This window comes from Narcine bancroftii, chromosome 7 (genome assembly GCF_036971445.1).
Source record: "Narcine bancroftii isolate sNarBan1 chromosome 7, sNarBan1.hap1, whole genome shotgun sequence".
In the NCBI taxonomy this organism is placed as follows: Eukaryota; Metazoa; Chordata; class Chondrichthyes; order Torpediniformes; family Narcinidae; genus Narcine; species Narcine bancroftii.
Window position 1 is genome coordinate 136,950,083 of NC_091475.1, and position 12,190 is coordinate 136,962,272.

The 12,190-nt window shown below is 40.7% G+C and overlaps 1 long non-coding RNA gene across 1 annotated transcript; it reads right to left on the reverse strand.

Moving 5' to 3' along the window:
- Positions 1-5,674: 5,674 nt before the first annotated feature.
- Positions 5,675-11,151, reverse strand: LOC138739923 (uncharacterized). The gene is made up of 3 exons (XR_011342566.1): positions 11,074-11,151; positions 10,718-10,809; positions 5,675-6,098 (listed from the first exon to the last, which is right to left on the reverse strand). It is a non-coding gene; the product is annotated as an uncharacterized lncRNA (long non-coding RNA).
- Between the last annotated feature and the right edge of the window lie 1,039 nt (positions 11,152-12,190).

Sequence of the window (12,190 nt, forward strand, 5' to 3'; positions counted from 1 at the left end):
AGAGATCACGCAGGGCCTTGATGACTTTGCAATCTGGATAGTAGTAGATGTTCTGCATATCATGGCCACAAGTGGTGACGATGTCCAGATATGGGAATGTGGTTTGCAGCTTATACTAGTCTACCATGTAGTTCATCTCCCACTGGAATGCCAAGACCCCATTGGTGATGCCGAAGGAAACCCTCAGGAAATGGTAGAAATGGCCAACTGCTTCAAAGGCAGTGTATTGGTGGTCCTTTGTGTGGATAGGGACCTTGTGGTAAGTTGACTTTAAATCAATAGTGAAAAATACCCAATATTAGGCGATTTGATTTACCATGTTGGATATGCGTGGAAGAGGGTGCACGTCCAGCTGCATATGTCTATTAGTGCTCTGACTGTAGTCAATGACCATTCTGTGTTTTGCCCCACTCTTTACTACCACCACTTGGGTTCTCCAGGGGCTGGTGCTGGCTTCAATGATCCCCTCATTCAGTAGCTGCTGTATCTCGGACCTATCCCTGGCACTGTATCACCTACTTTTCATGGCAACAGGTTTACAGTCGGGGAGAGGTTAATGAACAGCAGTGGAAGGGTGTTCTCAAGGGTTGAAAAGCCGCAGGTCATGCGTGGTGGACAATCTGTGGGTTGTTAGCTAGAAACGATGGGAGAGGCAGAGGGGTTTCAGTGGGTGAAGCGCAGTGGCGGTTGAAAAACTGCTGGTTACAGGCAGTGAGTGTATGGTGGTGGGGGGAGTTGTATAGGGCCCATTGTACTTCATCGTGACACTCTTAAGGTAGCACTGAAAGTCCAGGCCCAGCAGCACGGCAGCACAGAGCTGTGGCATCACAAGGAGTTGAAAGTCTTTGTAGTTTGTACAATCAAGAGTCACTACACAATAGCCATGAACATCTGCCATTTGGGACCGAGGCCAAAGAGACTTTGTGGTTTACTGGTCTTACAGAGAGGGAGTAGCGCTGCACTGTGTCGGGGTGGATGAAGCTCTCTGTGTTCCCACTTTCGAACAGACAGATCATCTCGTAACCATTTACCTTGATGTTCATCATTGATATGGTGAGTTGATGAGAGCTTCCTTGGCCTAGTGTGATGGAGGCCAGTGTTGAGTCCCTAACGGGCTCTGTAGATAAAGTGGAGTGTTTTGACATTAGGTTCCAAGATAGTGGCCCCCATGGACCACACTTGGCGCTGCTGGTTTGAGAGGATGGCAGCGTCGAAGATGGCAACCCCCACAGCCTACATGTAGTGCTGCTGGGTTTAGAGAGTGACTCAGATTTACACATCTTTGCATAATGTCCTTTCTTCCCCGCAGTTAGCACAAACTGTGTTTTTCATCAGGCAGCAATTCCTTGGGTATTTGTGAAGGCTGCAGGAGTAGCACTTTGGGTGTTTGTGGAGTACTATCCTGGGGTTAGGTCCCTGATGGGAAATGGTGGTGCTCCGCAGTCTTGTGGCCCTCCCACATCTCAAGATGGCAGTGCTCGTGGTAACCATGAGGCGGCCACGTTGTCGGCTGAGTACTGTCCATGTTTTGGTGGGATATCTCTAGTGTGTCTGCTAGCTTGACTGTCTTCTGTAAGTTGAGCTCACCCTGCTCCAACAGTCTCCAATAGATGTAGCTGGATCTTATGCCCACCACATATGCGTTTCTGATCAAGTCCTCTGTGTTCACGGCAGCCATCATGGCCTTGCAGTCGCAGGCCTATCCAAGAACTCGCAGGGTCCGAAGGTACTCAGCATTTAATTACCCGGGTCACTGTTTTTGTTTATCCAGGAGGTGCCTAGCATAGACCTCATTTACCTTCCTCTGGTATTGGCTTTTCTGTATATCCATTGCTCCTGGGTATGACACGGCATCCCTGATCATTGAGTATGCCAGGAGCCTGATCCAGGAATACAGTACTTTCAGCCCATCATCCTCTGATCGAATGATAGTAGATGAGGCCTGCAGGAACACTTCAAAGCAACTCAGCCAGCATTCAAAGCTGTTGGATACTTCAGACGCTTGAGGTCCAGCTTTTCTGGCTTTAGCTTCTGATCGATTATCAAAAAAAAACTGTAGTGAAATACACCATCAATAACATCAGAAACTAGAAGTTGTAGAGAAACTGATAGGCTTTTATTCACAACAGAATGGAGACTGGTCGACTGTCCTGGATCGAGAAGAGGGCTGTGGTACAGTCACCTTTATTCAAGGATTGTGGGAGGAGCCCCAGGCCCAGTCAGCAAGGGTCATGTCCTAACACAGACAAACCTATATACAGTGGTTTACCACAAATACAAAGAGTGGGGAGGAAAGTTTAAGGGGGATGTTATTTTCCACATGTAGAGCTCGTTGAAAGAATCAAAGACTTGTTGATCCAAACCAAGGCTTTTATTAGCAAAAGACAGGAGCTCTTCACAGGTGGCCGACCAGTCCGGAATGATCCGACCTGGCTAGGGACACAACCCTTTAAGGCCCAGACAATAGGTGTGGCTTAGCTCTCAGCAAATCGCTATAAGCACAGTCTAGATACAGTAACTATATACACTATGTACATTGGTGATAGATCTGTACTATCACACCACATAGATAGTAGTGGGTGCCAGGAGTGATGGTGGAGGCTGGTAAAATCATGAAATTTATAAGATTCTTAGATAGGCACATGGATGAAAGAAAAAGAGAAAGTTTTGAGGAAGGGAATGTTGCTTGACTAGCTTAACATAGGTTAACACACCATTAGGGGCCAAAGGGGCTGTACTGTGCTGTAAAGTTGTGTGTATTAAATAAAATTCTGGATTCAAACCCGGGTCACTGAGATGCTGTAATAATGTTGTGCTAACTGCTACACTAATTAAAATAAATTAAAGGATTATGAAGGTTCTTGACTCTGAGTGAAGTTACTCCTCATCTCAGTGCCTAAGCATTATTCAGAAATCCATCCCAATGATCTTGGACTCCCAACCCATAGGTAATATGCCCTTTGGCATGTCAATCCTTAAGGAATTTTGAATGTTCCTTTTGTGGTGATACAACCACTACACTGGCTGCCATCCTACCAGCCTTCTGCAGGGGGCAACCACTGTCCCTGGAGGTAGGCAATGAGAGAGGCTGGCCCCACCTGCCTGTTGTCAATCACCCATATAAATACTCAAGCTGGCTCCTTTGGGGCAGTCAGACACATGAAGCCAGGAATGTATTTAGACCTCGTGTGTACAAGTTTAAGCTAATTAAAACCTTTTGTAAAGTCTATGAACTTTGCATCAGAATTATTCATGCAGCAGCGCTCACACCTTTACAATCTTCTCTTATTACTTTGAGGTCAGGAGAATACTGGTCTACTCAACCTCTCCTATTACAGCAAACCTTCCATCCCTGAAACTAGTACATATAAGCTGCACTCCCACAACAGAAAGACAATGTGTACTTAGTTAAGGAGGTCAAACCTATTGATCTCACCAAGCCCAAAACAATTGTAATAAGACTTTTCTACTCCTGTTTTAAATTTTTTTTTTAAAAAGGCACAACACATTATGAGCTGGTGAACATGCTTATTGGTGTCATAACGTAGGTACAAGCAAATCTGGGTCTCTTTCAACTTCATTACGATTGAACCATTTAACAAAGAATCCACTTTTCTTTTAAGTGCTACCAGATGAGCACATTTTCCTATGATACATTTTTCAGTTATGTTCTTGCCTACTCAATTAAATTGTCACATCGTCCTCCATAATTACAAAACCAATACTTTTGTGTCATCACTAAAATTAGAAATATCATACTTGGTTCCATTTTCCAAATCGTTGGTATATTTGTGCAAAGTTGGAACCTAGCAACAGACCTTTGTTACTCTTGGCAATCAGATTATTCCCATTGGTTGTTTCTGCCAGATAATTGGCTCTCAACTTTCATGTCAATCTATTACTCTCATTTTGAATTGCTTCAAGCACCAGGCAATGACAATACCCAACAAGCTTAATCTAGATCAGCCATTCTCAACAGGGCCCGAGAGCCCTCCTGGAGCCACAGCACATTTAAGAAAAAACCTTGGGTAAAACACTGGATTCTGTCGACACCGTGGTGAAGTGAAAAAAAAACACAAATGCTGGAGAAACTCACCAGGTCAAACATTGCCATCACCAACATTTCAGCCTTGAGCCTTCATCAAGTCATGGGGGAACATGAGAGAAGACCTTGTTTTACATTCACTTCACTTAAATTTTTTAATTTTTTTTTAATGTAGTTTATAGGAGAGAAGTATGGAAGCAACCAACTTTCTTTTGTTTCACAGGGAAGGGAATTATTGGGATAGGGCTTAACTGAAGAAAGGTTGAGAATATCTGATCTAGGTAATTCCCCCCCAATGGCATTTCATCACTGTTTCCCCCATTATCAATATCCTGGGCATTACCACAGAGCAGAAACTGAAATGCATTTATCAGAGATACCATGTGGCAACAAAGACAGTTCAGAGGCATGGAATCCTGATGCAAGTAACCTGTCTCCTACCCCTTCCACCCCCTAAATTCAGCTGTAAGGTTCAAGGCAGGAATATGATGGAACGATCTTCCACTTGCCTCTCAAGATGCTCATCACCATCCAGTACACCAGAGCCCACTTAAAAGGAAACCCTCCATAACAATTTAACTGACTCCTTCACCAAAACAATGTAGTAATAGTGCATACCATATGCAGGAAACACTGCAAAACTCACCAAGATTTCTTAATCTATTCCTTCCATACCCAAGACCTCTGTCAACCAAGAAGAACTGCAGCAATATTGCTTGATGATCATAAAAAAATATGTATTGCGAATTGGTCACATCCTTCATCAGGAATTCCATTATTTTTTTCCACAACTGGCATTGTTAACAAGTCAGTATGTACCTGTTTTCTCTTTCATCGAATAATGGGGGACTTCATCAATTTACAGGAACAAATTTCTACAATATATTTCAAATGCTTCTTGTGAGCCATGGTTTTCTTCACCAATCTCTTGTTGAAATATAAAATGGACCCAACCTTTAATTTCCATTGATAGCCTTGGATAAATCTTTTTCCCTGCTGAGAGTTTGTACATATTTGTCCATCCAAACACGTTTCCTCTCCTCCCTCAAGCAACTAGACCCAAATCTACTCTCATACTTATGTTATTTCTTTTATTTAGATTTAGGACTCCAATTTTGCATTAAACTCAATTACTTCCAAGGTCAGTATCAAAGTCTATTGTGGTATGATAATTCCTTTCCAAAAGCTCCCAGGTCATAATATTGTCAATTATCCCTTTCTCATCTGCATACATTTTTGGCTGATAAAAATCATGCAAAGTTCTCCGTCCTTTTATAAATTTAGTTTTACCAAAATTAATTTGAATTTTACATCATTTACTGTGGTGCCAAGGATGTATATGAGTTTATTGTAATAAAAGCACCAAGTACAGATGCACTGAAATTCTTACTTGCCACAGCCACCAGGTAGGTAAGATATACTAGCAACAGCATAAATTAAATTACCATAATGAAGCATTAAACAAAAAGATAAACATATAAAAGGATTGATAAATATGTTTTTCACAGTTGCAGTTAGTGCATAACCTGATGGTTCATTAGAGTGGACAAATAATTTGTTAGTTCTGGAGTAGTTTATGTTTAGGGTAATCTTTGGCTTGGCTTCGCGGACGAAGATTTATGGAGGGGGTAAAAGTCCACGTCAGCTGCAGGCTCGTTTGTTGCTGACAAGTCCGATGCGGGACAGGCAGACACGGTTGCAGCGGCTGCAGGGGAAAATTGGTTGGTTGGGATTGGGTGTTGGGTTTTTCCTCCTTTGCCTTTTGTCAGTGAGGTGGGCTCTGCGGTCTTCTTCAAAGGAGGTTGCTGCCCGCCAAACTGTGAGGCGCCAAGATGCACGGTTTGAGGCGATATCAGCCCACTGGCGGTGGTCAATGTGGCAGGCACCAAGAGATTTCTTTAGGCAGTCCTTGTACCTTTTCTTTGGTGCACCTCTGTCACGGTGGCCAGTGGAGAGCTCGCCATATAACACGATCTTGGGAAGGCGATGATCCTCCATTCTGGAGATGTGACCCACCCAGCGCAGCTGGATCTTCAGCTTCAATGCCTGATAGCTGCAAGGAAAAAAAAAACAAGAGGTGCTTGTCTTCAGGCTGAAGGTATCAGTGCATAAAGGTTGTGACCAGGGTAATGAGGGGCTTTTATGATGTTGGCTGCCTTCTTGTGGCAACACATCACATTGATGTCATCAATGGATGGGAGGTCATTTTTCACCAAAGTCCAGATCTCTTATTTATTTTACTGCAGCAAATGTTTTTCCTCTTTGACCATCCTTCCAAGATGTAAAATATCCAAGAGTACTTAATTCTCGGCAAGGGCCACCATGTAGTCATTCTTCAATAATGGTGACAATGCCTGTTATTTGTGCCATTAACTCATTTATCTTATGAACCCTGTGAGCATTTAGAGATTGCATTTATTTCTATCTTTTTTTTGTACTCTGATTTCTTTTTGCTTTATCTTTGTTGTGTTTATTTTCATTACTAATTCTCCTCCTCATTTGCCTATTTTTCTGAATTTGCTTAAATTTCCATATCCCTATCAAGGTAGTTTCATCTCTGACTAAGCAAACCCCTTGCAAAGAAATTGCTTCCAGCCAAACTGACGTGCAACATGTCCAATTATAGTAGTCTCACTTAGACTCAAAACTATTCCTGATACCTCACAAATCTAAATTCTTACACCATCTCTTCAGTCATATTTTCATTATACACCTGTTTCTGTAGCCATTAACATGTAGTTATAGAAATAGTTCTGAGATTACTATAATTGAGTTCCTACTTTTTAAACCTGTCATAACTTCATAAACACTGACTACTGGACCTTTCCTTTCCTGACCTATTCCATTAATATGGATATGTATCACAGCCTCCAGCTACTCACCGCATGCCTCTTGATACAGCTGTTAAATGTCATCCTTAGCCCTCACATCACAGAAGCAACATAGAAGGGATTAGTGATTCAAATGATTCCCAACAAGAAATCATTCAGATGTCAAGATTTTGATGCAACTTAAGCTGTCGCTGATACAATTTTCATTCCAGATAGAAAAATGCTAGTTGACAGCTACAGCAAATTAGCAAGTAAAATCTGCATTATCTTGCTTTGCATCTGATCCTGATGGGCTCCATATTTGCTCTTTGCACTTACACTATATGCCTGTTTAACACTAACTGGGTTGTTTGGCTCACTTTGGTTTGAGGCTTCTGGTGTTGAATCTGAAAGAATTTTTTTTAAGCTGCAGCAATATTGCTTGATGATCATTAAAAAAATGTGTATTTGTCTGCTGATCAAACTTCTGAGGATTTATATGTTTCAGGGACATGAAATCAAATTACACCATGCCTAAAGTACATAGTCAATATTGTTCACAACAGCAAAAAATGTAAATTGCTGGAAATGTGAAATAAAAACATAAAATGCTGGAAATACTCAACATGTTTAGCAGCATTTATGGATAGAGAACAATGATAACATTTCTGGTGGATGAACTTTCATCAGAGCTCCAGCATTTTGTTTTCTTTCAGTTTGACTGTAAATATTTAAATACGTACGATAAGTGAAAAGCAACATTTCGATGAATGCTGCGTCTGATTTCAGTTCACTGCTTTCTCACCCTCCCCACAGCTGATTAGACATTCAACAATAGCAACCACTTTGTCTGAACAAAGTCCATTTCTGAGAGACTGCGTACAGCAAGTGAGGCTTTATGAGCCTTATGATTGTTCTTGCAAAGCCAGATGGGGTGCTACACCATTGAGTGCTGATGTGTGTTGTGTCGACTAATCTGAATGTAATAGTCCAAAATAATTTGTTTCCTAGGGTCCTTGTTTAGCCAAGATATTCATTTGACTGCTGAAAATAATGTAATCACTGCTGAGACTGTAGGTGAAATGAGATAAACAGGTACCCATTAATTGTTTATGTAGCTGGAACTAATGGATGTTTCCCTTAAGGGAGATCTTATAATCCTCCTTATCATGAATGATCTGTGCTGACTTGTTTGAGTGGTCAATCAGATTTCTGTGACCCAATTTTCAGAGCAGGCGTGTAATAATGGCAATAGCATGAATCCCCTGATAGCAGCAGCTTTTCCTTGAGAGTCAATTGTTGGAGGTGTCCATTGGTCTATTATGTGCCCTTTGTAGAATTGTTTTGTACACTTTCTGACCAAGCCATTTTATGTTTACAGTCTTTTATGCCTTTAACTTACGCTTGCAACATTGAAATAGTGTTTTTGAGAGTTCATAGGTGAAAGCCAGCAGAATGCATGCCAGGGATACTAAACATTGCAGGTGGTCAGAAACCCTTGGGCTTCACCAATTCTTGCATACCTTCCTATTATTGCTGTAACCAAACAGGTTTGTCAGAGGCACCTAAATACAATAGTATGCATTCTATAATTTATTTGAATTTAGGGATACAGAATAGTAACACCTTTACTGGCCCATATCACCCAAATACAAATATTGTGTATGTTTGATGTTATTCAGAAAAAGGACAAAAGAAATCTGTCTGGTGAAGGAACCCAGCTAGTCAGCAGCATCGGGGGGGGGCGGGGGGGGGGGGGTGGAAATAGCAAGTGTTGACTTTTTTTGTTGGCCACAATGTGAAGGCCCTATTTTAATTTTGGCTTTGTATTATGAGTATTGCTACTTTTATCATGCAGTTGCAGTAAGTCAAATCTCAATCTTCAATGTGTGTAGATATTTGTTCAATAAAATGATTTGTCAGAAAATGTGAACTGACCAGATGGTGTTCTGATATACTTAGCCAAATGTATAGGCAAGATATGAGGCAGATACATTTAATGATCTCATTGTAGTTACTGAAACTGTATTTAATTATAAAAGTATCAGTAATTTAAGTATATAAACTCAATATCCTTTGAATTAGGGACATTTCTACTGTGATAATCCCAGGAGATAGTCTTCCACCAAGCTTCCTCTATAATGATGTTTGTCACATTAGATAAAGATCTTTACATCTGACGCTTCTGTTTCTGTATGCCTTGTTCATATTTGTTACATAGGATGCGATATTTCTATTGGCACACCAGCCTCACCAAAAAATGGTCATGGTCAATTCTGATGCGTTGTATCTGAAGGGATTCTCTTCTCCCTGTTTTTTTTTCTTTTGATAGAGGTGTTGTCATAATAACACTTGTGTGTTTTTTATAGGGAAAACTAAGGAAAGATTTTTCTGTGTATTTTGTGCATATGACAGTAAATGGAATCCTAAACTTTGAGACAATAATATTGTATGAGGAGCACTTGGTCATGAAGGAATTCCCAAGTCAACAAATTTAAGCATCTTATTAAGGGATTTGAGGAAATGACTGGCCACACTACAAGCTCACAGAAGCACTGTTGAAGGAAAAGTAGAAGCCCTTTCTCCTGGAGTAGAATACATAAATAATTTATTAGTGTGTAGAAAACTCTTATGAGGCCATTTGAAAAGATCCTGCAGACAAGGAGATGGAGAGTGACCAATATTTCAAGCAACTGTGACTGGCTGAAGACCTGCCCATACAATTGCACAACTTTTACATGATAAATGCTTCAGTAAATTTGAGCTTGAGATGCAGCTGCTCCTTGGAGAGGTCAGAATACCTTGAGACCTAGTGGGCGTTGGGCTTTTGAACATGAGTAACAATAACATATTGTCATATATATGTACAAAATACAGGTTCACCAAACCGGTGGCACCAAATACAATAGTATACATTCTATAATTTATTTTATTGTTTTAAATTTAGGGTATAGAACAGTAACAACTCTACTAGCCCATGAACTCATGTCACCCAAATGCAAATAATGTGTAGATTTAATATTATTCAGAAAAAAAGGACTTTAAAAATTCTCTCTGGTGAAGGAACCCACCCAACTAGACAAGCAGCATCAGTGTGGGAGAATAGCAAGTGTCAATATGTTGGGTGGAAATCCTTAATCAAGACGGTTTTTTTAAAAAATTTTTTAAAGTTTTCACACTATGAACCATACTGACCAAAATACATAGACATTTTTCTCTTGAATATATAGTGTCATTTTCTCCCCTTTTTCCCCCTCCCTTCCCTCCCTCCCTCTCCACCCTTCCCATTTATTCAAAGTTTAATCTAAGATACATTAAACCCGTTAATCAATGTCGTCACTTAATAAAAATAAACAAGACATTTTTGTGTTTTACTTTTACATACTGAGTCAGTTCATTTCGTTGTTTTCTCCTTCCGTCATTTTAGGTGGTGGAGGTCTGTGGTAGGATTTCTCTATTGTATTTCATGTACGGTTCCCATATTTGTTTGAATATTGTGATGTTATTTCTTAAATTATATGTTATTTTTTTCTAATGGAATACATTTATTGATTTCTATGTACCATTGTCTTGATGAATGGTTCTGACAATCCCCATCTCCTCTCTCCTCCCACATACCCCTCCCACCTACCCCTCCCCCACCCTCCCCCCACTCCATGCATGCTGCTTGACATGCTTCTTCAGGTAATTTTTTTTGTTCCAGATTCCAGCATTTGCAGTCTCTGTGTCTCCAATAAAATCAAGTGATATTGAGATAGCATAGCATTTTAAATTAAAATGTGATGTTTACGGCACTTGGCATATTTGTTTTGGGCAGAAGAGTTAGCATATTGATTAGCAACATTATTACAGCAGCTTTAACCTGGGTTTGAATCCGGCACTGTCTGTAAGGAGTTCGTACATTCTCCCTGTGTCTGTGGAAGTATCCTCCTGATGTTTTGGCTTCCTTCCACCCTTCAAAACAAACAGGGATTTAGGTTAATTGTGCTTGTGGGCTGGAAGGGCCTGTTAAAATGCTGCAAGTCTAAATTAAATTAATACAAATCGATACAGCAACTGTGCAAATCCAAGGCAGAATGGCTAAAATTAGGCTTAAGTTTTGAAGGAAACTTGAAAGTTATGGCCTTTTAAAACCCTGTACTTTTTTGGTTAATTTTGCATGAAAACATCCAGCAGTCATACTGGATCATTCCTCAGTCTGTCCATACTTTCATTTACCTGCACCAGATGCAGGGACCAAGCATATTGCTCATCTGCCACCTGGAGTAGTGCAATGAGGTCCACATGGTGATGATCCTCAGGTGTTAATAAAGTGAAGGAGATGGCCCGAGACATCTTCAGTTAAAGCTCTGAAATGTGGAAAGGTTACAGTTTCAAATATCTTTAAAGTCCAGAGAATCATAAAATATATTAAAGTTACATAATTTAGATAAAATATAAAGTTAATTAAAAGCATTCAAATCTTCTTAAAATAATTTAAAATATTGAACTAAACAAAAAAATACTGTTAAAAATTTTCTACTTGTCTCTTAATCAATAGACTAGCAATCTGCATTGAAGAGTTGAAACCTGAACCAAGTCTGACCTGGTGCAAGATCCAAGGGGAGATTTTCCATCTAGCTTCAGCTATACTGGGCTCCAACTTTGGAGTCTATGAGCAGAGAATTTAGGCTCTCTGTATCACTAGATCCTAGACTTCTGCATTCAGAAACAGATATCTCTGATTTACAGCTGTTTAAATGGCTGAACTTTGGCAATTCTAGAGATACAGGCAAAACCAAACATGATCTGATCACTACTTTTTCACTGAGAACCATTCATTGATTGTGGTGCTAGCTTTAGGACAGTTGTACTCAATCTTTTTATTTCCACCCACATACCACCTTAAGCAACCCCTTAGAGCACCAATGGCATAAGGAATACGTAAGGTGGTACATGAGTGGAAAGAAAAAAGTTTGAGAAGCACCATTTTGGGACCATTTGTGGTTAAACCGTGACAGAAGTGCACCAAAGAAGAGGTACAAGGACTGCCTAAAGAAATCTCTTGGTGCCTGCCACATTGTCCACCACCAGTGGGGTGATATCGCTTCAAACCGTGCATCTTGGCGCCTCACAGTTCGGCGGGCAGCAACCTCCATTGAAGAAGACCGCAGAGCCCACCTCACTGACAAAAGACAAAGGAGGAAAAACCCAACACCCAGCCCCAACCCACCAATTTTCCCCTGCAACCGCTGCAACCGTGTCTGCCTGTCCCGCATCGGACTTGTCAGCAACCAACGAGCCTGCAGCTGACGTGGACCCCTCCATAAATCTTCGTCCGCGAAGCCAAGCCAAA